Genomic DNA, 24119 nt, shown 5'->3' with positions numbered 1-24119 from the left:
TTTATTTAATCTCTTTGAGATTTGTGACCTACATATTAATTAATATGAACTTTTTCTGATAAAAACAATGCCAGTTTAGAGGGTATGTTTCCCAGTTAAAACTGTATTTGGAAGAGAAGAAAACAAGCACTGAGCAATGTAGTCATACTTCTTATGAAGGTAGTTGACTCTAAAGCTGACTGTTAAAACTTAAAGTTAATGATATTGTCTGTGTCAGACTGTAGAGCCCACAAACTTGTGTGGTAAGTCACCATTCATCCAGCTGGCTTTCTGCCACCATGCGTCTGAGGTAACAGTAGATTGCCTCAGCTAATATCAGAAAGGTATAAGGAACTGTAGCTACTTTAATGTTGCTTTCTACTCCTTCCCGTCACCTCCCAATGAGGTATTGTGTTTGTGCTGTCCAAAATGTTGCAAAGTAGAGTTGTAAACTTCTAAAATATTGAATTAAAACAGTGTAACCTTCTTAAAAAAGGCCCATAATATTCCATCTTGGTCACTTGCTTGCTTAACTTTCTATGTAAGTGGATATACGTACAATGTATATGAGTGTTTCATAATGTGGGGCACTTCAAAAGCAAAGATATTTTATCTGACTTAGTTCAAAAATATTTGCACTACTGTAAATTTCAAATGCATACTTAAATTCTGATTTTAGTACAGGACAAAGCATTGCCAACAAAAATGGTTTTGAAATTATTATTGCTACCACAGAGGAAGCTCAGTCACTGTCTGCTTGTATTGTCTGCATTTGTCTGTGCTTTATTGCCATAAGGTGTTTTTACTGGTGCAGGCTTTGAAAATAACCTTCCTGCATAGCAACAGTTAGGTCTGGACAGTGATGAATGGGGAGAATGTGCAGGCACAATGTTCTTAGTGTATGGCACTTTTTTCCAATATCCTCAGAATTACCATCTAACTGTATTTATATGGTTTGTAAATTAATGTCATGTGCATGCTTTAAAGAAGAGATTTCTTGATAATATCTAGAATAATTTTTGACACAAGCCTCTCAAGCCGTGTATGATGGAGATGCTGGTAGTGGTTAAGGGAAGTTGGTAGGTAGAAATCCCCAGCTGAATAATGTACTTAGCAAAGCTGACTGTTTTCATTCAAAATGAAGACAACGTGTTACTTAAAGTGAAAATTAAGTATATGCAGTGAACTAATACTGTATATCTGTAAAATGATAATGACTTCTTACCTGAAAACGTTTCTTATGCTTATCTCAGATAGGTAACTTGGTCCATATTTTAAAAGTGAGCATATTTTTTTCTTGGTGATGTGTAAAGCATTGTTAAAAGAAAATGTATACTGGAATTGCACGTTGTATAAATAACTATAATGTTGTTGTTTCACCAATAGTTAGTCAGACAGATGTCTCTCCCTCGGTTAGGTGTGACTGATTTTTTTCTGGCGCGGCTAATGCAGAAAAGCATGAAACTAGCATTGATGACTGTAATTTACAGTAATACTGTTTTATTATCATCAAGAAATAAATGGCTTTTTTAGAGGCGAAAGCTTTGTTTTCTAATGGAATGTGTTTTCCGTTTGGGTAGGGGCAGCAAACAAATTCAATTTAAGCAGTAATTCACATAGATAACATTTTAGGGTTTACTCATCTCAGCTAAAATGAACTTTTGAAAAAAACTTTCAAAATAGAATTTTACTAGATTAAATCTGGCATGTGTTTCAGCTGGTTGTCAACAAATAGTGAGCTGCAGGGGACTTATTTAAAACTAAAAAAGTATTTTAAAACTATTCAATGTTAGGAAATATATGGATTACACATGATAATTGTATTGTGACCTATCTTAATATACCTGTCTTACCTCTGATATGTGGCTTTATAGCATGCCTCAGTTTTCATCAAGTCTTGTATAAACTTCCCTATTAAATCGCACTTTCTTATAACATAAAAAGGGAAAACTAATGCCAAGGAACAAAGTAAGAATACAGACATGTGATATCCGGCACAGGGTTTCAGCAGTTAGAAAATGTCCAATATCCAATTGCCTAAGAATCATTTGTTGTATATTGTATTTAAAATAGATTTTGTACAGTTGAATGTGGTTTTATCACCTTTACTGTCATAGTAGGTATCCCGTTATAATGCAGTGGTGTCAGAAAAGAGATTTGCATTCCAATATTTTCAGGATCAGTAATGACTGCTGACTTTTTTGTGTGTGTGCATATTATTGATTGGGTTTACAAAAATTATATTCAGACTGAATTTGAGTATATACCAGGGGTGGGCAATAATTTTCGCAGGTGGCCACTTCACGAATTTTGGTAAGTCGTCACGGGTCGCACATTTCTACTATATGAATGGAGGGGGTGCGGGGTCTGGGAGGGAATTTAGGTGCAGGAGGGAGCTCCGGGCTGGTGCAGGGGATTGGGATGCAGGAAGGGGTGTGGGGTCTGAGAGGGAGTTTGGATACCAGAGTGGGTTCTGACCTGGGGCAGGGGGTTGGGTGTGGGAGGGGGTGCGAGGTGCAGGCTATGGCCAGGAGGTGCTTACCACAGGTGGCTCCCAGCCGGCGGCACAGCAGGGCTCAGGCAGCTCCCTGCATGTCGTAGCCCCACACTGCTCCCGAAAGCGGCTGCGGCTGGCTGCTGCTGGCACATCTCTGCGCGCCCCTTGAGGGTGGGAGGGTAGCGGGTCTCCGTGTGCTGACCACGCCCACAAGCACCGCCCCTGCTGCTCCCATTGGCTGGAAACTGGCCAATGGAAGCTGTGAGAATGGGGGTGGGGGCAGCGCGCAGAGCCACCTCCCTCCCCCCCGCCACCTCACCAGGGGTGCACAGAGACATGCCAGCTGGCCACTTCCAGGAGCTGCGTGGGACCACGGCAGGCAGGCAGCCTACCTGAGTGCCCCGCTGCACTGCAGGACTTTTAGCAGCCTGGAGATCATGAGGGGATAGCCAAAGAGCCTGGCGGGCCAGACAGAAATGTTAGATGGGCCGGATCCGCCTGCAGACTGGATTTTTCCCACCCCTGGTATATATAGTAGTCTGACTGCCACTAACAAATAGCATTACACTAGCTTAGATTTATTAAGGTATTACGTCTTTCTACTGCTAAATATTTAAGTAAATTTCGCTGTACTTAAAACCGTGCCAAATCTAAAGAGGAAAGACTGTTCTTAAGGTTAATGCATTTTTGTAGTCTTCCAGCAATAAGAGAGATGATATGAAAACAGTCATTGGGATTTAAGGTATTACTCAAGTGTTTGTCTGTGGGATTTTCACTTGGGTGCCTTGTGATTTGTAAAGTTAAGCAAGTGCAAACAAGAATGCCAGAATATAAATTTCTAGAATTGTCCTAAAACAAGTAAAGTGAGATTTTGTGTCCTAAAGCATATTGTCACAGTTTAGGGCAGGTGCATCTGTATCTCCACTCCGTGGTCCATGACTGGCACCCACTCCTCAGCCACCCTGGGCTGGATTAACCTTTTGTGGGCCCGATGCCAAACATATTTAGGGGCCCCCATGGGGGAAATGGGCATGAGGTGGGGTACGTTAGGTACCCAGAGCAAGGGGCCTGCCCAGGGCAGCCCTGGTCCCCCAGCCCAGCGTGAGGGCACTGTTTACAAACCAACAGCCACAGATATACATTGGCCTGCCCAGCCCTGCACTGCCCGCACCCCTTGGGAACAGGCCTGCACCACACCCTAGCACCTTCCCACGGCCCCCCAGCCCAGCGACCCCCATATAGACCCCTATGCCCAGTTCCCCCCTGGACCTGCTATGCCCAGTGCCCCCCCACCTAGAGACCCCCCCCACAATTGCACAGCACCCTGCACACCACCACCCACAGTGCCCCCTCCACAGACCCCTATGTCCAGCACCCCCCACAGACCCTCCACTGACCAGCGCCACAAAGCACAAACCTCCCCCAATGCCCAGCGCCCCCTCAAGCTCTCCAGAGACCCACTGCCCCATGTCCCGCCTCCCAGTTGCATTCACCACCCCCACTTGGAGGTGACTGTGTCCCCTGGGGTGAGCTGGCTGCGTGGCCGGGAGTTGGTCCTGGGTGGGGATTACTCCAGCCACTCGGGAGCTGTGCAGTCAACCAGGCTGAAGGAGGAGGGAGGCCTGCCCGAGCCAGGCTCCCTCAGGACCCACTTGCCTGTTGGGGCCCTGCCAAGCCTCCTGTGATGCACTTCTCCCCCCCCACTGGTCGAGAGTGGCCCAGTCTCTACTGGTCCCACGGAGCTTGGTCCTGGGGAGGCAGGTGGGACCCTGCAGGTGGCTGGCAGCAGAGTCCACTCGGAGCCGGAGCCTTAATGGGCCCCTTCCAAATGTGGGCCTGGTGCCATTGTAAACCCAATACTGCAGTCATCACCTCTCTTGATTGGAGACCTGTGTCTTTCTCCCTCCTGACCAGGATTTTTCCAGGCCGCACAGCTCCCTGCCTACATTGTGGTAGACCTAGCAAGCCACACTGCCTTAGCAGGCCAGCATCTGTGCTTTGCTCACTCTCCAAAGTCTTATGAACAGCGTAATTGCCAGCAGTCAAAAGTTATCACAGAGCTCTTTCTGAGCAAACACATTTATTCTTAAGGTGTAAGCATTACAGAGAAAACATACAAAAAACAGTAAAAGTTCCTATACTATTGCTAAAAGCTTACCAATTGTCAGCTGTTAGTCTAATGGGGCCTCAGTAGGCCAAAGCCCTTCCAACTTTTCCCAGGAAGAATTTGGGCCCCCCTTGGACAGAAGGTCCTATCCATTTGCTGGATCAGAAAGAAAGCTCTGAGTCACTTTAAGCTCAAGCTGTTTATCCAAAAGTCCTTTCTTTGTCAGTTGATCTGTGGAGAATTCAATTTGAACTAGTATATGTGAGCTTCTTCACATGAACACCTGAAAGTACTTCTCTGGAGGTGTGACAACCTGAGTGAATTTGTGTACTCACCCCCCACTGTTCTTAGTTCCTGGAGGAGTTGTTGTCACCCTCCCCAATAGAATTGCATACAGTCCCTTGCCCAGTATGATACATAAACTTAATACAGTAAAGCATCAGAGGGGTAACCATGTTAGTCTGGATCTGTAAAAGCGGCAGAGTCCTGTGGCACCTTATAGACTAACAGACGTATTGGAGCATAAGCTTTCGTGGGTAATGCATGCATCCAACGAAGTGGGTATTCACCCACGAAAGCTCATGCTACAATACGTCTGTTAATCTATAAGGTGCCACAGAACTCTTTGCCGTTAATACTCCCAAAGATATTGCAGGAACTTTCCATATCTGTCACAGACATGTTTCTCCTTTCTCTGCCTTTTCAGTTCAAGTGCAGGGGTTACTATTGCATATGTAGTATCAACCCATATTTGTAATTCTACAGATATTCTTATAACTTTGTTAGAACTCCTTAAGAGTGTCTCTGACATTGATTAGTTTTTATTTTGGTGGTTTGTTTTACTTTTTAACCTTTTAGATTTTAAAATCTTTATGGCAGATTCTGCTCTGAATATGTTTGTGCAGAGCCCAACACAATGGAGCTCTGATTATAATTGGGGGTTCTGGGCACTATGGCAATACGACCAATTAAACATAGTGGTAACACTACCAAATTGTATCTAAATCTGCTGGGTGTGTGCCATAGGGGATGCAGGGAGGAAGAAGGTTCCTATTCCCCTCACTGCCCTACTGTGCAGGGACCAAGTACAGTCACTCTTTCTCAAGGGATGCAAGAACTCTGTGAGTCTAGCCCTCACAGCATTTGAAAGGAGGTGGAAAAAAGATGGAGTCCTTCTAGCTCTGTACTTCTCACCTCCCCCCATGCCAGCAAAACCGGCACTGTGTAGAGGGAGCACACACAGCAATCTCAGCAGCTGTGTGCTCTAAGACATGCTGTGTACCTATCTGAGGCATAGTGCCTCAATCTACTCCTACCTGATGATTTAACTGGGATGATTTAACTGATTTAACTGGGATGATTTAACTGATTTAACTGGGAATTGGTCCTGCTTCGAGCAGGGGGTTGGACTAGATGACCTTCTGGGGTCCCTTCCAACCCTGATATTCAATGATTCTATGATTCTATGACCTGGGATTGGGAACCTCTGCACCATCCCCTGCCAGAGGTCTCTAGCTTCTAGCTGCAATTTAGCCCTTAGCGTAACAACTAAATATACGTAGATTTTTGGGTTCAGACGTTTCTGATATACAAAATAAGTTTGCCTTTTATGGAAAAAGGGCAACTGTGCCTTTTTGTTTCCATTATGGCAATTATAAATCATTCCTTGTCTGCCAGCTGAGAGAGAAGTCATTTTCTGGTAGCAGAGACCATAACTGACAGCTGAGTAAGACGTCTGTAGAAAACTTTTTTGTGGCTAACCCCTGCAGTGTGTGGGGCGTGTCTTGTATTAGTAATGTAAATTAACTGGAGATGGGCATGGATATCAAAGTTGGGATCAGTATCTGAATTTTCCCAAAGTTCATGCGTGTGTGGGTCAAGGCCCCTATCTATAATTAACCCTTTGAAGACCTGGGTATTTGCCCATTTTTGTCAGTGGTGGTGGGAGGAGTAGCGGCATTACAGCAATGTGTAGAGGCCCCAGGTTTTAGGTACTGTACAGTGTGGCAAATTACCAGCACTACTATGATGGGTCTCGCGCTTTCTCTTCTTGGGGTGGGGGGTTCAGGACACCGTTTCTTGCCCCGGAACTGGGGTATTAACTGCCTCACTAGTGTCCTAGAGGAGGGGAGGGGAGAGGAGAGGGAGGGACCCAGGTCCGCCCTCTACTCCGGGTCCCAGCCCAGGGGCCCTAGGGATAGCAGTAAACCACTAGAACTAGCGGTTCCTTCCCCTGGGCTACTTCCCTCTCCTGCCCTTCAGCTTGTGGGGCTTCCTGCCCTCCCTCTGCACAAACCAGGTGTCCCTTTACCTAGGATCTTGGTCTTCTTAGCCCACCACAGCACTTCTCCAAACTCTCCTCTGCTTACCTCCAAACTGCTCTCTACTCCAGCACCAATCCACTCTGCTTCAACTCCTCCTCTTGTGTGATTGAAGCAGGGAGTTTTTATCATGTGACTGGCTTCAGATGCTTTAATTAATTTATAGCAAACTTCCTTCCCTCTACAGGGACTAAGACTCCAACACTCTCCTGCTGCCCTCTGGCCATGCTGTATCACAACAGCCACATCATAAGAGACAGTACCTGCCCAAAAGAATGTACGTTCTAAATGGACAACACAGGTAAAACGGTGACAGAAGAGGAGAGCCACACAGAAGTGAAAGCAATTTGCTTCTGGCCACACAGCAGTTCATTGGCAGACCTGCAAATAGAACCCAGGTCTACTGAGTCCCAGTCCAGTGCTTTATTCACTAGACCACACTGCCTCACTTTTTAGTGGTAGAAGCCATCACAATAAATCTATCTGAACAAGGTTTGAAAACTTAAGGTATCTCTGCAACCACTTACAGTATAAGCAGCAGTGCAAGTAGGCGGGTATGCCGTACCAGCATATTTATAGACACAGCAGCAGCCCCGCCGGAGGAGTTCTGCTCCTTTCCCCGCTGCCCCTCCCAGCATGGAAAGGAGCAGAATGCCTAGCCCCGCCCTCTGCCCTTCCACGGAGCTGCATCTCCATCTGTGTACCATAGCAGCTCCCGGGAGAGCCCTGCCCTGAAGTCTCTGGCACAGCAGGAGGAGGACAGAGCCCTTTTCTCCCTCCCCCCCCCCCACCCCGGTAACATGGGATGGATGTGGGGAGGGGATGGGGAGAGCGTGGGAGCCCCGGGCTGGGGGCGGCACAGTGAGGAATCACATGGAGGGTCACATGGGGAAGTCACATGCCCCGCTTACCTGGTTCCCCCCCCACGTACCAGTAAGAAATGAATTTTACTTGCACCACTGGGTATAAACTCTTTGGGGCTGGGACCATCTCTTTGTTCTGTGTTTGAATAGTGCCTAGCACAATGGAGCCCTGGCCTTTAGGCACTACCGTAATCAAAATAATAATGACAATGAGAGAACCTATGCAAATTTAAAGAAATAAGTAGTTGTGTACTGTTTCTTGTATGTAATTGTAACAACTTTCTATTAATAGTTCTTAAAAAAGAAAGTTGTGCTAAGAATCTCAGAATCCCTTTTATGTTCTTTACCTACCTGGCCCTATTTCACCTTTTTTCTCTTCTCTTTACTGTAATCATCATGGAGCATGTTTCTTTAAGAAAGTATTTCCTCCAGAAGTGAAGCTCACAGTTCAAACATCCCTTTCTGTTTCTAAACACTTACCACCACTACCCCCTGCACAAAACAAAAATCCTACACCTAGCAGAGTTTTGGGTGCCAAAAATGCCGGACGCACCATGAAGTCCACTGGGGATTTTGCTGTTAGTGATTTTGGTGTGGGTGGTAGTTACTAGAGTCATGGGCAGCGGTATAAAACTTTAAGACAGTATCTTATCCTTCATTGTTTTCACTGTCTATTGTTTCCTCTTTTCTTTCCCGTTGGCTCCTAGATCTCTTTCCCTACATAATGTGTTCAAGCTTTGCCTTTATATTTTTCTGGCTGCCCCACATTTCCTCTTTTTGTGTTTTTCTCTCTTTTCAGTCTATCCCTGTCTCTCCAACCTGAATCTATCCATCTATCCCACTGATAGACACCTTCACATCCTTCTGCTCCCCTGAACATACCATTTGAAAAAATGCACCGGCACATAATAGCCAGGGGCCTATAGTAAGGTGAGAAGATCTCCTAGCCAAGACAACACCCAAATGAAGGAGGCCTGATTAGCAGAGAGGATGGTGCTGTTGCCACGAGTGCCAGAGATTGTGGGAGAGTGGAGAGGGCTTGGGAAGAAAGATAAGGAATTCAGTTTGAGCCATGTTAAATTTAAGCTGGTGTGAAACTTCCAGAAGTGTGAGAGACAGGCAGAGATGAGGGTGACAGGAGATGCAAATTTGTTTTACAGACACATGCATCTCAGAACAGTTTATAAGACCATGAAGCCACAATGCATCTGTTGATACCTGACAACTGATCAGTATGTCCTCTTTACTGTAAGTACAGGAGCATGCTACTGGTAAAGTTAGAACAAACAGTATTGTTTACATCTGGAAATCTTTTGAGCAATTCATCATTAAAACAGAAATTGGAAGCCTGAAATTCCACATCTGTTCTCATGTGATATTTGAAGAATATCTCCACACCTGTCTCTGTAGTTATATTGTGCTCTTCACTGAGTAGCAGAGGCCTCTCACAGGGTGATTCTCATTATCTACAATAATAGTTATTAATTACATTAATAGATCCAGAAATGTTCTGTGGCATGCGTTTCTACATGGAATTTAGATTAGATTTTATTTTAAAATCCATTACACCACCATATTTTGTGTGTTTTGAATGTGTAAAATGCATGTATAGTGCAGCATTTATTACTCTATTCTGCCTTGTTCACAAGTTCTGATGGTGTCACTGCTACTTGGACAAGAATTATTTTGAAATGATGGTATTTGCAAAAGAATGAGAAGTCTGTTTTAAAGATGAAAGAAAGCAATTTCTCTCTTATGAGGGCTTGCTTAGGCTCCATGCTTAATAAATCATGACACATCCACTAAGAAGTTTTGGACTTCATTTTTATATTGATTTTTCAAAATTAAATAAAATAAATCCTTTTACTGTTGTCAGTTGGGCAGGCTTTTTTGTTTCTTTTTACATTGGCAGGTTAGACATTTTACATTTGATTAGATTGCTGTTGTCTTTTAAAAATACCTTTTAAGGTGATCTATAAGTATGGTGAAGACATTTCCAGCTTGTTAAATGCCCCAACTAAAGAGAGTACGGAAGCACTTTTATATCTGTATTTAATTGGGATTTTTTTGTTCTTTTGGAAGAGAATATATTTCCAAAATAATTCCTTGCTTCTCCACCTCTCTGCAACAATGCAAACCCTCTGTGACTTCGAGCTCCCATTTGGAGTGATATCCCAGAGTCCATCTTATGTTGCACCAACAGTTGGCTATCTATTTGTGGTGAGAAGAGTCTCATTGTCTCCAATATTCCATAATTTTAAAGTGTAATACTTAAAATTCATGTACTGTTCATGATAAAATAATGTTTAAAATATACAATATTGGGTTAAAAGTGGGACTTGACCATAATGCAAGCTCCAGCATTGTTTGTTCAACTGTACGTTTGATATCCCTAACTGGGAAATGACCCAGAATAGGAGCTGGCACATCAAAGTTCTGGATTCCTGAGACCTGAATTATGATAAAAGTGACCAGATGAGCTGAAAATGCTCCTTGTGGTGTATACATCTTATTATGTTAAATTGAAATTTAATTTGTACAGTTAAAATTTTTCCCAATATTTTCCAATCTCCTTTTAGGCCCCAAGCATAACTTTAAGCACAGGGATAATGTTACAAGAGGAACTCCACTGACAGTGTTTACAGATTTAAGATTGAATACTATGTGTACAAAGAAAATACAGTAAGATTAAAATTTTATCAAGAAAGATATTTTAAGGAGAGATTTGAAAGAGGAGAAAAGATGGTGGCTTCACAATGTGCTGGGGTGGCATGGGAGACAGCATGAAGGCTGATGCTGATGTGGGAAGCAGAAAAGGGATAATCACAGCTGATTATTGACAATGAAGGTGGGGGTCACCACTGTAATTAAAAACTAGATTTGATATATAGAACAGGCCTAAATGTCCGAAGATCGGAAGTCAGCTCAAGAGTTTCTCCCTGAGGTGTGTGTTTTGCTTTTATGATTATTATGTATTTGCAACATTTCTGTGCCGACAAACTCCCCAGTGTAAACAGTTATACTCGCATAAAAGTGCTTTTGCCGGTATAACTTCGCATGATTTCTTTACCTAGAGTAAATGTGTGCTATTTTTATGTAATCATTCTTCAGGGTAGAAAAACATTTAAATTAAAGTTTAAATTCTAAAGAAATTAGTAGCTTAGCCTCTGAACTCACCAGGGAAAGCTTCCTACTCCACGCTATTGAGTGGGCAAGCAGATTTTCAAGCCTTTTGTATCACAAAGTTGAGGATTGTGTATCCTAATTATGTATTCTGTGCAAAGATATTCCTTTAATCTTTCAAAAAAATTAATTTTCACTTTTATGTTCTATTGCTTTCACACATTATATCAGTTTTGAAAGACTAAGTTATCTCCTATATGTAGGTTGGAAGCTCTATTTGAATATGTCTAATTTTACTGGGCTGTGATTTTGTGTATGGAGGTGTGCACTGTATATATCAAAAAAGGGAAAACCAGATTTGTTAAGGATATTACTCAGTGAGACCTACTGTGGACATCCTGTACCCAGATGGACTTAAAATTCTTTGTAAGGTCTTTAAGAAGCTTCCTTTTTAACTGCTGTCTGAAATGTCCTAATATTTCTTATCAAGAAAGGTCACCTTCTTAATAGTGATTACACTAGCTAGATGAGTAGGCCAGCTGGGAGTCTTCTATCTCAAGGAGCCTTTCATGGTGTTCTTTTCAGACAAGTAGCTCTTATACCAGCTCCAGAATTTCTCCCTGAAGTAAACTCCACTGTCCACTCGAATCAGAAAGCATATCTACCTTCTTTCCACCTTAAACCAATTCATCCCTTTAAATAAAAACAAGCAACAACAACAAAAACACTGCAGTCATATTTCATACACTTGAGCAGTCATCATCAAATACTACTTTAGTAGGCTACAAGCTCTCTAGAAGAGTTGTTTTTTTTTTTATCATGTGGAAGAACACACACACAGACAAAAAGGCCCAAAGGTTCAGTGTTTCCAGATGGGTCAAATTTTTGTTAGAACTCATGTGCATGTCTAAACATATGCCTCCTTTGGACATTGGAACCCTTTCAATCAGATATTTACCAGCTCTTGGACAGAGAAAAATAGTCTCATATAATAAAATTAACAGGGCGGTGACTTTGAGTCATGAAACACAACAAAGTAGGTATTTCATCTTCCACAGATACAGCCTTAGTTCAGTGCCCTTTAGGTTACAGTTCCCTATTTAAAGAAAAGCACAAAACTCTTCAGATACTTGTGATTTTCACCCAGCCCTCTTGTTTGTTTTATTTCCAACTGGACTGGATACATACCCATACTGAAAAGGAGTACTTGTGGCACCTTAGAGACTAACCAATTTATTTGAGCATAAGCTTTTGTGAGCTACAACTCACTTTATCGGATGCATACTGTGGAAAGTGTAGAAGATCTTTTTATACACACAAAGCATGAAAAAATGGGTGTTCACCACTACAAAAAGTTTTCTCTCCCCCCACCCCACTTTCCTGCTGGTAATAGCTTATCAACCTCAGCCTGGTCCAGTCCACACAAGAGATCCACTTCCTGGACACTACAGTGCTAATAAACGATGGTCACATAAACACCACCCTGTACCGGAAACCTACTGACCGCTATTCCTACCTACATGCTTCCAACTTTCACCCTGACCACACCACACGATCCATTGTCTACAGCCAAACGCTGCGATACAACCACATTTGCTCCAACCCCTCAGACAGAGACAAACACCTACAAGATCTCTATCAAGCATTCTTACAACTACAGTACCCACCTGCGGAAGTGAAGAAACAGATTGATAGAGCCAGAAGAGTTCTCAGAATTCACCTACTACAGGACAGGCCTAACAAAGAAAATAACAGAACGCCACTAGCCGTCACCTTCAGCCCCCAACTAAAACCTCTCCAATGCATTATTAAGGATCTACAACCTATCCTGAAGGATGACCCAACACTCTCACACATCTTGGGAGACAGGCCAGTCCTTGCCTACAGACAGCCCCCCAACCTGAAGCAAATACTCACCAACAACCACATACCACACAACAGAACCACTAACCCAGAAACCTATCCTTGCAACAAAGCCCATTGCCAACTGTGCCCACATATCTATTAAGGGGACACCATCACAGGGCCTAATAACATCAGCCACACTATCAGAGGCTCGTTCACCTGCACATTCACCAATGTGATATATGCCATCATGTGCCAGCAATGCCCCTCTGCCATGTACATTGGTCAAACTGGACAGTCTCTACGTAAAAGAATAAATGGACACAAATGAGATGTCAAGAATTATAACATTCATAAACCAGTCAGAGAACACTTCAATCTCTCTGGTCACGTGATTACAGACATGAAAGTTGCAATATTACAACAGAAAACTTCAAATCCAGACTCCAGCGAGAGACTGTTGAATTGGAATTCATTTGGAAATTGGATACAATTAACTTAGGTTACCTTGCATAATGACTTAGCCACTCCCAGTATCTATTCAAGCCTATTTCCCCTTGTTTTTTCCTACCCCCCTCCCCCGGCCCCTCAGACGTTCTTGTTAAACCCTGGATTTGTGCTGGAAATGGCCCACCTTGATTATCATATACGTTGTAAGGAGAGTGATCACTTTAGATAAGCAGTTACCAACAGGAGCGTGGGGTGGGGAGAGAGAAAACCTTTTGTAGTGGTAAACACCCATTTTTTCATGCTTTGTGTGTATAAAAAGATCTTCTACACTTTCCACAGTATGCATCCAATTAAGTGAGCTGTAGCTCACGAAAGCTTATGCTCAAATAAATTGGTTAGTCTCTAAGGTGCAACAAGTACTCCTTTTCTTTTTGCGAATACAGACTAACAGGGCTGTTACTCTGAAACATATCCATATTGGTTGTATTCATGTATAGGAATAGAATAGTCTGTTCCTTACCTATAAATTGATTCTCTTGTAATCTATATTAACCAGTCTGTAGGACATCCCTCGTTCTTTTAATTATCCTCTTTTTAATTCCTTGTTATATGAATACTTGTGTAACCCTCCTTCAATTCACATATGTAAGGCAGAATGAGAAAATTTAAACTAAGGTATATTTGATCACTCCAGATACCATTTTGTGATGTGAATTCCAGAGACTCCTGTGTTTGGTCCCTTTTTTTATTACAGTGTAATAATAAATAATCACACAAAAGGAATATCCATAATAATGCTATTAAGTGTTAAAAAGAATTGGAGTTATATGTCTACTGGGAAAGCTTTGCAGCGTACATCTATTATGTAAAGGCATGTAACAGCACCAGAAACTTTAGCTAAGTTGCCTTCATGTACTGCGATGGACAAGTCTAACCCAATAGCATCTCTAGATCGGTGGATGTATATGCTATGAGATAAATTTGCAGTAAATGAATAAATTGTCATATTTCACTGAAGGAAGAGAGAGAAATGAGATTAATAGAAAAGAGAAGGGAAAACAGAGAATAAAGGAATGCTAAAAGTTCGTTGTCTTATAACACCTTTGGTACTTGTCACAGGGTGCACTCACCCCGCACTAGTACTGCAAGGGTTAACTCTACTCTCTGGGCCAAGGAGGCCATGCCCCCTCAGCCCTGCTGGGCATGCTCCGGCTGGAGACTAATTATAAAAGGGAGCAGCTTGGCTCATTCAGGGCTTACTGCTGAAGAAGGATGATGCATGCTGCAAGCTCCAGCCCGGGAGCTGCTGAAGCCACAGATGGCAGAAGCCGGAGATGCCGAGACCCAGGCAAATGCCCAAGCTCCTCAGACTCCCAAGGAGTGACAGAGCTGCTGAGAGTCACACAGGCCAAAGAGCCTATGGACTCTGGAGATATCAGGACCACTATACAAGGGACAGGGAGGAAGTGGGGGGGAGAGATAGGTCAGTGGTTTGAGCATTGGCCTGCTAAACCCAGGGTTGTGAGTTCAACCCTTGAGGGGGCCATTTAGGGATCTGTGGCGAAACCTGGGGATTGGTCCTGCTTTGAGCAGGGGGTTGGACTAGATGGTCTCCTGAGGTCCCTTCCAACACTGATATTCTGTGATTCTATAAGTAGCTCAGGGGGACTAGGCATTATACCTAGTGGTGTCAGTGTGTTTTGGGCGGATTCCCCGCTGACCCAGTGGCAAGCGTACTTGCCAGTATCAGGGGCCTGAGCTGGGACCTGGTGGACTGGGACCTGGAGGAACAGGGAGGGCCCGGGTTCCCCTACCAGGCCACCATGCCCCCCTTCTTTCCCCCAGCCCACTCCCCAGTGGCAGTCCACTGTCATGACCGGCTACCAGGCCAAACAGCCCTACTTAAGAGGGCCATTATACTGACTCTGGCCACTAGACAACACAGCCCTGCTGAACAGGACAGCCCTATGGACTTTGAGTGCTAGGCCACACAGCCCTGAGAGAGAGCGGCCATATTGACTTTTACCCCTAGGCCAAGCTATCCCAAGACAAGGGATGGTTGTATAGACTCAGCCGCGGATCCATAATCACCCTTGCTCCGTCTCAAAAAGGGATGGGGCACACTCGACCTGCAACAGTATTGAAGATGCTATATACAGTCAATGTGTATTTTCAAGTGCTAGTGCAGTGACCACGTGACCAAACATAGCAATTTTATGTTGTACACAGGGATATTAGTAGCAAGATTTCATACGCTACTTCAAGCATCTGGTTTAATGGACAGAAAACAGGATTGCTGTGGAAGCCAGGAATTTGCATGCCAAGCCCACTTCTGTTGCTGACTTGCAGTATGGCCTTGGGCAAGTCACTTTCCCAGTTTCTCTGCCTATAAAATAGGGATAATATTAACCATCTTGCAGGGTAGTTGCAGAGAGTAATTAGGTAATGCTTGTTTAATGCTTTGAAGGTGGAGGCTAACATTTTCAAAAATGGTTGTCTAAAATTAGTTTCTGAAGTTTCTGACATAAATGCCCTAATTTTCAAGTGTTCTGCATTCATCAGGTCCCATTTTAAATCAATAAGAGCTCTTGTATGCTCAGCACTCTGTAACAGTAGGCCCCTAAATTTTAGTTAACCATTTAAATAAAAAATACCTTCACCATAAAGTACTGCGTGTGGGTGTGTTAGTGTATTTTGTAAAAACTTTATAATGGAGCATTGATAAGGACGCAGGGGTTACCCTCGTATCTTTTTGAAAAGTGCTGTCAGAACCTTAACTTTCACACACAGAAGAGACTTGTGTTTTTTCTCCTCCAAAAGATTGTGTGTCTAGCAGTACAGCACATCCTTAGCCAAGAATATGTGTACTTTCTCTTCCCAATGTTCATAATTCAGCTGAAGAAGCAGGTTCTAATATACCTTTTTAATTTTTCACTAAGTCATCATGGTGTTTGGGAGCACCGTGCTGTCAGAAGCTGTCTTCTGAATGAAACTTAGTACTTAGGGTATGTCTACACTACGAAATTAAGTCGAATTTATAGAAGTCGGTTTTGTAGAAAGCGTTTTTATACAGTCGATTGTGTGTGTCCCCACACAAATGCTCTAAGTGCATGTAGTCAGCGGAGTGTGTCCACAGTACCGAGGCAAGCGTCGACTTCCGGAGCGTTGCACTGTGGGTGGCTATCCCACAGTTCCCACAATCTCCGCCGCCCATTTGAATTCTGGGTAGAAATCCCAGTGCCTGATGGGGCTAAAACATTGTCGCGGGTGGTTCTGGGTACATATCGTCAGGCCCCCTTTCTCTCCCTCCTTCCATGAAAGCAAGGGCAGACCATCGTTTTACACCTTTTTTCTTGAGGAACCTGTGCAGACACCATACCACGGCAAACATGGAGCCCGTTCAGCTAACCGTCACCGTATGTCTCCTGGGTGCTGTTTATTGCAGCAGTTTATTGCCTTTTGGCAGCAGACAGTACAGTATGACTGGTAGCCATCGTCAACGTAGTCCTGGGTGCTCTTTTAACCGACCTCAATGAGGTCAGGGCGCCTGGGCAAACATGGGAGTGACTCAGCCAGGTCATTTCCCTTTTAAGTTTCGTCTCATGGCGATTCAGTCCTGCCAGCAGTGCGCTGTCTTTTAATCAGCAGCCAGCAGAAGACGATGGAGAGCAGTCATACTGCACCGTCTTCTGCCGAGCACCCAGGAGATGACAATGGCTAGCAGTCCTACTGCACGGTCCGCTGCCAGCAAGATGTATAAAGATAGATGAAGTGGATCAAAAGAAGAAATAGACCAGATTTGTTTTGTATTCATTTTCTCCTCCCTCCCTCTGTGAAATCAATGGCCTGCTAACCCCAGTTTTGAGTTCTATCTTGAGGGGTTGGGTTCTGTCCTTGAGGGGGCCATTCTGTTTCTCACAAAGCCACCCCCTTTCTTGATTTTAATTCCCTGTAAGCCATGTCGTCAGTTGCCCCTCCCTCCGTCAGAGCAATGGCAGACAATCGTTCTGTGCCTTTTTTCTGTGCAGACGCTATACTTCGGCAAGCATGGAGCCCGCTCAGAGCACTTTGGCAATTGGGAGCACATTAAACACCACACGCATTATCCAGCAGTATATGCAGCACCAGAACCTGGCAAAGCAAAACCGGGCGAGTAGGCGACGTCAGCGCGGTGACGAGAGTGATGAGGACATGGACACAGACTTCTCTCAAAGCACGTGCCCTGGCAATGTGGGCATCATGGTGCTAATGGGGCAGGTTCATGCAGTGGAACGCTGATTCTGGGCTCAGGAAACCAGCACAGACTGGTGGGACCACATAGTGTTGCAGGTCTGGGACGATTCCCAGTGGCTGCGAAACTTTTGCATGCATAAGGGCACTTTCATGGAACTTTGTGACTTGCTTTCCCCTGCCCTGAAGCGCATGAATACCAACATGAGAGCAGCCCTCACAGTTGAGAAGCGAGTGGCAATAGCCCTGTAGAAGCTTGCAATGCCAGACAGCTACCGGTCAGTTGGGAATCAATTTGGAGTGGTCAAATCTACTGTGGGGGCTGCTGTGATGCAAGTAGCCAACGCAGTCAAAGATCTGCTGATATCAAGGGTAATGACCCTGGGAAATGTGCAGGTCATAGTGGATGACTTTGCTGCAATGGGATTCCCTAACTGTGCTGGGGCCATAGGCGGAACCCATATCCCTATCTTGGCACCGGAGCACCAAGCTGGCGAGTACATAAACCGGAAGGGGTACTTTTCAATAGTGCTGCAAGCACTGGTGGATCACAAGAGACGTTTCACCAACATCAATGTGGGATGGCCGGAAAAGTTACATGAAGCTTGCATCTTCAGGAACTCTGGTCTGTTTCAAAAGCTGCAGGAAGGGACTTTATTCCCAGACCAGAAAATAACCGTTGGGGATGTTGAAATGCCTATAGTTATCCTTGGGGACCCAGCCTACCCTTTAATGCCATGGCTCATGAAGCCATACACAGGCAGCCTGGACTGTAGTCAGGAGCTGTTCAACTACAGGCTGAGCAAGTGCAGAATGGTGGTAGAATGTGCATTTGGATGTTTAAAAGCGCGCTGGCGCAGTTTACTGACTCGGTTAGACCTCAGCGAAACCAATATTCCCACTGTTATTACTGCTTGCTGTGTGCTCCACAATATCTGTGAGAGTAAAGGGGAGAAGTTTATGGCGGGGTGGGAGGTGGAGGCAAATCGCCTGGCTGCTGGTTACACACAGCCAGACACCAGGGCAGTTAGGAGAGCACAGGAGGGCGCGCTGCACATCAGAGAAGCTTTGAAAACCAGTTTCATGACTGGCCAGGCTACGGTGTGAAAGTTCTGTTTGTTTCTCCTTGATGAAACCCCCCGCCCCTTGGTTCACTCTACTTCCCTGTAAGCTAACCACCCTCCCCTCCTCCCTTTGATCACCGCTTGCAGAGGCAATAAAGTCATTGTTCCTTCACATCCATGCATTCTTTATTCATTCATCACACAAATAGGGGGATAACTACCAAGTAGCCCAGGAGGGATGGTGGAGGAGGGAAGGACAAGACCACAGAGCACTTTAAAAGTTTAAAACTTATTGAATGCTAGCCTTCTGTTGCTTGGGCAATCCTCTGGGGTGGAGTGGCTGGGTGGCCGGAGGCCCCCCCACCGCGCTCTTGGGTGTCTGGGTGAGGAGACTATGGAACTTGGGGAGGAGGGTGGTTAGTTACACAGAGGCTGTAGGGGCGGTCTGTGCTCTTGCTGCTTTTTCTGCAGCTCAACCATACGCTGGAGCATATTAGTTTGATCCTCCAGCAGCCTCAGCATTGAATCCTGCCTCCTCTTATCACGCTGCCGCCACCTTTCAGCTTCAGCCTTCTCTTCAGCCCGCCACCTCTCCTCCCGGTCATTTTGTGCTTTCCTGCACTCTGACATTGTCTGTCTCCACGCATTCGTCTGTGCTCTGTCAGTGTGGGAGGACAGCATGAGCTCAGAGAACATTTCATCGCAAGTGCATTTTTTTCGCCTTCTAATCTTTGCTAGTCTCTGGGAAGGAGAAGATCCTGTGATCCTTGAAACACATGCAGCTGATGGAGAAAAAAAAAGGGACAGTGGTATTTAAAAAGACACGTTTTATAGAACAGTGGATACACTCTTTCACGGTAAAGCTTACTGTTAACATTACATACATAGCACATGTGTTTTCGTTCCAAGATCGCATTTTGCCTCCCCCCGCCGTGTGGCTACCCCCTCATCCCTCCCCCCTCCCCGTGGCTAACAGCGGGGAACATTTCTGTTCAGCCACAGGCAAACAGCCCAGCAGGAACGGGCACCTCTTAATGTCCCCTTAAGAAAAGCATCCTATTTCAACCAGGTGACCATGAATGATGTCACTCTCCTGAGGATAATACAGAGAGGTAAAGAACAGATGTTGTTTGAACGCCAGCAAACATACACTGCAATGCTTTGTTGTACAATGATTCCCGAGTACGTGCTACTGGCCTGGAGTGGTAAAGTGTCCTACCATGGTGGACGGAATAAGGCTGCCCTCCCCAGAAACCTTTTGCAAAGGCTTTGGGAGTACATCCAGGAGAGCTGCGAAAGCCAGGGCAAATTAGTCATTAAACATGCTTGTTTTTAAACCATGTATAGTATTTTAAAAGGTACACTCACCAGAGGTCCCTTCTCCGCCTGCTGGGTCCAGGAGGCAGCCTTGGGTGGGTTCGGGGGGTACTGGCTCCAGGTCCAGGGTGAGAAACAGTTCCTGGCTGTCGGAAAAACCGGTTTCTCTGCTTGCTTGCTGTGAGCTATCTACAACTTCATCATCATCATCTTCCTCATCCCCAAAACCTGCTTCCGTGTTGCCTCCATCTCCATTGAAGGAGTCAAACAACTTGGCTGGGGTAGTGGTGGCTGAACCCCCTAAAATGGCATGCAGTTCATCATAGAAGTGGCATGTTTTGGGCTCTGATCCGGAGCGGCCATTCGCCTCTCTGGTTTTCTGGTAGGCTTGCCTCAGCTCCTTAAGTTTCACGTGGCACTGCTTCGGATCCCTGTTATGGCCTCTGTCCTTCATGCCCTGGGAGATTTTGACAAAGGTTTTGGCATTTCGAAAACTGGAACGGAGTTCTGATAGCACGGATTCCTCTCCCCAAACAGCGATCAGATCCCGTACCTCCCGTTCGGTCCATGCTGGAGCTCTTTTGCGATTCTGGGACTCCATCATGGTCACCTCTGCTGATGAGCTCTGCATGGTCACCTGCAGCTTGCTATGCTGGCCAAACAGGAAATTGAAATTCAAAAGTTTGCGGGCCTTTTCCTGTCTACCTGGCCAGTGCATCCGAGTTAAGAGTGCTGTCCAGAGCGGTCACAATGGAGCACTCTGGGATAGCTCCCGGAGGCCAATACCGTCGAATTGTGTCCACAGTACCCCAAATTCGACCCAGCAAGGCTGATTTCAGCGCCAATCCCCTTGTCAGGGGTGGAGTAAGGAAATCGATTTTAAGAGGCCTTTAAGTCGAAAAAAAGGGCTTCATGTGGATGGGTGCAGGGTTAAATCGATTTAACTCTGCTAAATTCGACCTCAACGCCTAGTGTAGACCAAGGCTTAGAAACGTAGATGTGGGTGTATTTCACAAGTGGGGGAGGGAGGAATATTCATCTAAAAATCAGACTTCAAAAGGAGGCACAACCTGTCCCCTGTTAGTGTGCATGCAGTTTATGTACATAATCAGAGTTTGCAGAAGAGTGGCACAAGACAAATAGATGGCCCGTTATTTGTAAAGTTTAAAGAGTACTTGGAGATCATTTGGGCTTAAAGGTGGTCTATAAATAGAGAGGCTGAGAGTTTCAAACTGGTTAGGAGATTTGGGCACCCAGTTCCCTTTAAAACTGGCAATAGCTTTGAAAACATCAGCTAAAATGTTAATGTTATGTATTCCTGATAATGTAAGGGGGAAAGATTCTCCCATTCTTTCTGTATTTGTACCCTATCAAGTTAAAACTCAGATTAGAGGTGACGTTTTATTTTCAGAGTGGTCCTGCCACTTGGCTATGTATGGCCATTGAGGCACAAATGACTGAACCAAGCCTATGCAGTGGTTCCTCCAAGATTAGACATGATCTCTCATTCCCACTTAGTGCAGTGTTTATTTCTCTTCTGCAAGGTTCTGGGGCCTAGGAGAGGGTGAGGTAGATTTTCTTCTAACTTTTTCTTATTTTGGTGTGGGAGAGGTGGGAGGAAGGGAGTGTGAGAGAGATGTATATTTCATCATGTCATAAATTTTAGAGGTTTGCATGGTACTTTATAGATCAAATTATCTAGGATTTTTATCGAGGTTACAAAGTTTGCACAATAGTCAAAAATTATTGCATCTCCTTCCTTGGTATGCAGCTGTCCTCAAAGCAGGGGCAGGGAGAAGCAGGAGTTGAGAGCGATAAGCAAGGTGAAATGATATTTCAGCCAAAAGCCATACAGTACTCACTCCCCATCAGTGTTAGCTTTTTGAACATCAGCTTCCCAGGAGATATAAATGTACTTGAACTCTTTCATAACTTGCTTCCACTGTAAATTTGTTACGCTTCTATTCTGTTAGAGCAATTTTATTTTCTCATATACATAAATACTGCCTTTGACAAGAGAGAGAATGTATTCTAAGTGTTCCTTTGATAGGTAGTGAAAATCTGCAGTAAAACTTTCATATTTTAAAGCAGGCAATCAAACCAGGGATGGATACTAAAATAAAAACTTTTCACCAGCTGACTAGTTTCACTCCTTGCCAAAGCGAGTGTAATTTTGAAGTGTGCATCTGATGAAATAAGTCATTTTTTGTACCAGTCTAGTGAATCACACACTATGAGAGCTGCAAAATTTGCAAAGCATTTCAGCAATTGACATGCCAGCTATTAAGCTATAAATCCTACAATTCTGAGCAAATAGGCATCTCAACCTGTTATTCCCTAGAAATTGTGATCTACATATTATGTCTGTGTTAAAATTATTGCTTCTTGAAATTGGCTGGTGTTTCATGCATTTTAGCATTAAAATATAATGTCCTTGCTGACAGTAATTAAGTTTTGTTGTCTGATTTATTTTCAAGCAACTTAATTTTACAACTCGTATTTTGTTGTTTCACAGAAATGCAGCTGCACTAAGGTGTTTGTAATCTGAAGCCATTAATTTGCATTAACAAATGTTGGTTCTTTTCCTTGTCACAGTGTGTTGGATTTTTGTTTTTTGTTTTTTGTTTTTTACGATTAAGATGCAACTGTTAACACTCTATTTTGTGATTATTTTAGCTGATACTGTAAATGACATAATCGTAAAGTAAGGATCCTGTCAGTCAAAACAACCAGGACAGTCATAGTTTATAAGAGCTCAAACAAAACATGTTGTTTAGCTGGAAATATAAAGTCCCATGACTTTCTGCAGCATAGCTAGCATAATTCTTAATTTGTTTTCCCACATAAATTCTAGCAAGAGATCAGATAGCATTAAAGAATGGAAGAGATTGATTAAACATGTTGCACACCAACATTGTTTTATATTGTTTTGTATGTTTTTGAAACCCTCAAACTTCAGGGATTTTTGGTGATAATTTGAAGGCCCATAATTGGTGGGGGAGGGGGGTAAACAAAGCAGGGTTTTAACAGTGAGCAGTAAATAAGGCCTGGGACCACACACTGAATGAGGAGGATGAAACAAAATACACATTAGTTGCTCATTAAGTGAGCAGAGTCCATACTGTGTACTGAATGAGGCAGAGGTCCTGTTTGGAAGAAAATAGTATGTGTTGATGTAATTAAAGACTGAATCATAATGCATACACACAAGGGGGCCAAATTAAAATGACACTAGCAACCTTAATTCTGGCATTTCCTAATGTTTGAGTGCTTGACTTTGTCCTTAATGTTTTTAACATAGTTTTTTATGTGTAGTTTCCTAGGATTTTGAAAAAGCAAACCGAAAAAAACATTCTATCATCTGACATCATATTGACACCCATGTGGTTCATCAGCAGAGTTGGAACCTTTAATTCTACTGCATAGACCTCTGCCACTTGACCTAAGAGAGTAACTGAAAGCAGTAGTGGGTTGTTATCCTCTGACTGGACCAACACCAGAGTGGAATGGGACTCACACACATTGACAGATATTTGCTGATGACAGAGGAATTTTGGGTTCCATTCCAAGTTCGAGAGCGGCGTCTGCTCTAGTGAGCACAGACTCTTCTTCTCATTCCCCTCAAGTCTGACTTTTTCAGCCCTGTCATCTCCAACCCAATCCTGTCTCTTTCCCACCCAGGGTCCCTGTCCCAGGCTACGTCTACACTATGGACTTATGCTATACTGTTGTAAGGACTCCTGTGTAGCCACTATATGCTGATGGGAGAGAGCTCTCCTGCTGGCATAATTAAACCACCCCCAACGAGCGGTGGTAGCTATATCTGTGAGAGAGCGTCTCCTACTGACATAGTGCTGTTCACACCGGCAGTTTTGTCAGTGAAACTTGGTTGGGGGTGGTTTTTACACATCCCTGCCTGACAAAAGTTTTACCGACAAAAGTGCTAGTATAGACATAACCCCAGTCTCATTTTTCTTGCCTACCCCAGTCTCAGTCTCTAGCCATCTCATCCCAGTCTCATTGCCCAGCAAGTCCTAGTCTCCCCTTCTGGGTATTGCTGTCTGGTTCCCAGTGCTCCCCAACCAATCTCTCTCTCTCCACATCCAGTCCTAGGGCTTGGCTACACTTGCGAGTTACAGCGCATTGAAGCAGCCCCTAACTCCTGACCCGTCCACACTGGCAAGGCACGTAGAGCGCCTGGACTCTCCTGCTAGAGCGCTCCTGGTACTCCACCTCGGCGAGTGGAATAATGCTTGATGCGCCCCTACTGGAGCACCGCAGTGCCAGTGTGGACGGCCTGGTCTGTTAGTGCGCTCTGATCGG

General features: G+C 44.3%; 1 protein-coding gene across 7 annotated transcripts in view; it reads left to right on the top strand.

The window, feature by feature from the left end:
* The window catches only part of FAM110B (family with sequence similarity 110 member B), a 457749-nt gene that overhangs the window by 373491 nt on the left and 60139 nt on the right, over positions 1–24119 (top strand). Inside the window, exon 3 of one of the 7 annotated variants that reach the window (XM_073331098.2) lies at positions 8567–8697. The exons of the other annotated variants lie outside the window; for them this stretch is intronic. The gene's annotated coding sequence lies outside the window, so the exon portion shown is untranslated. The remainder of the gene's footprint in view (positions 1–8566; positions 8698–24119) is intronic. 7 annotated transcript variants of the gene reach the window in all.

Source organism: Lepidochelys kempii, chromosome 2 (assembly GCF_965140285.1).
Source record: "Lepidochelys kempii isolate rLepKem1 chromosome 2, rLepKem1.hap1, whole genome shotgun sequence".
Classification (NCBI taxonomy): Eukaryota; Metazoa; Chordata; order Testudines; family Cheloniidae; genus Lepidochelys; species Lepidochelys kempii.
This window is presented reverse-complemented; position numbering and strand designations above follow the sequence as displayed.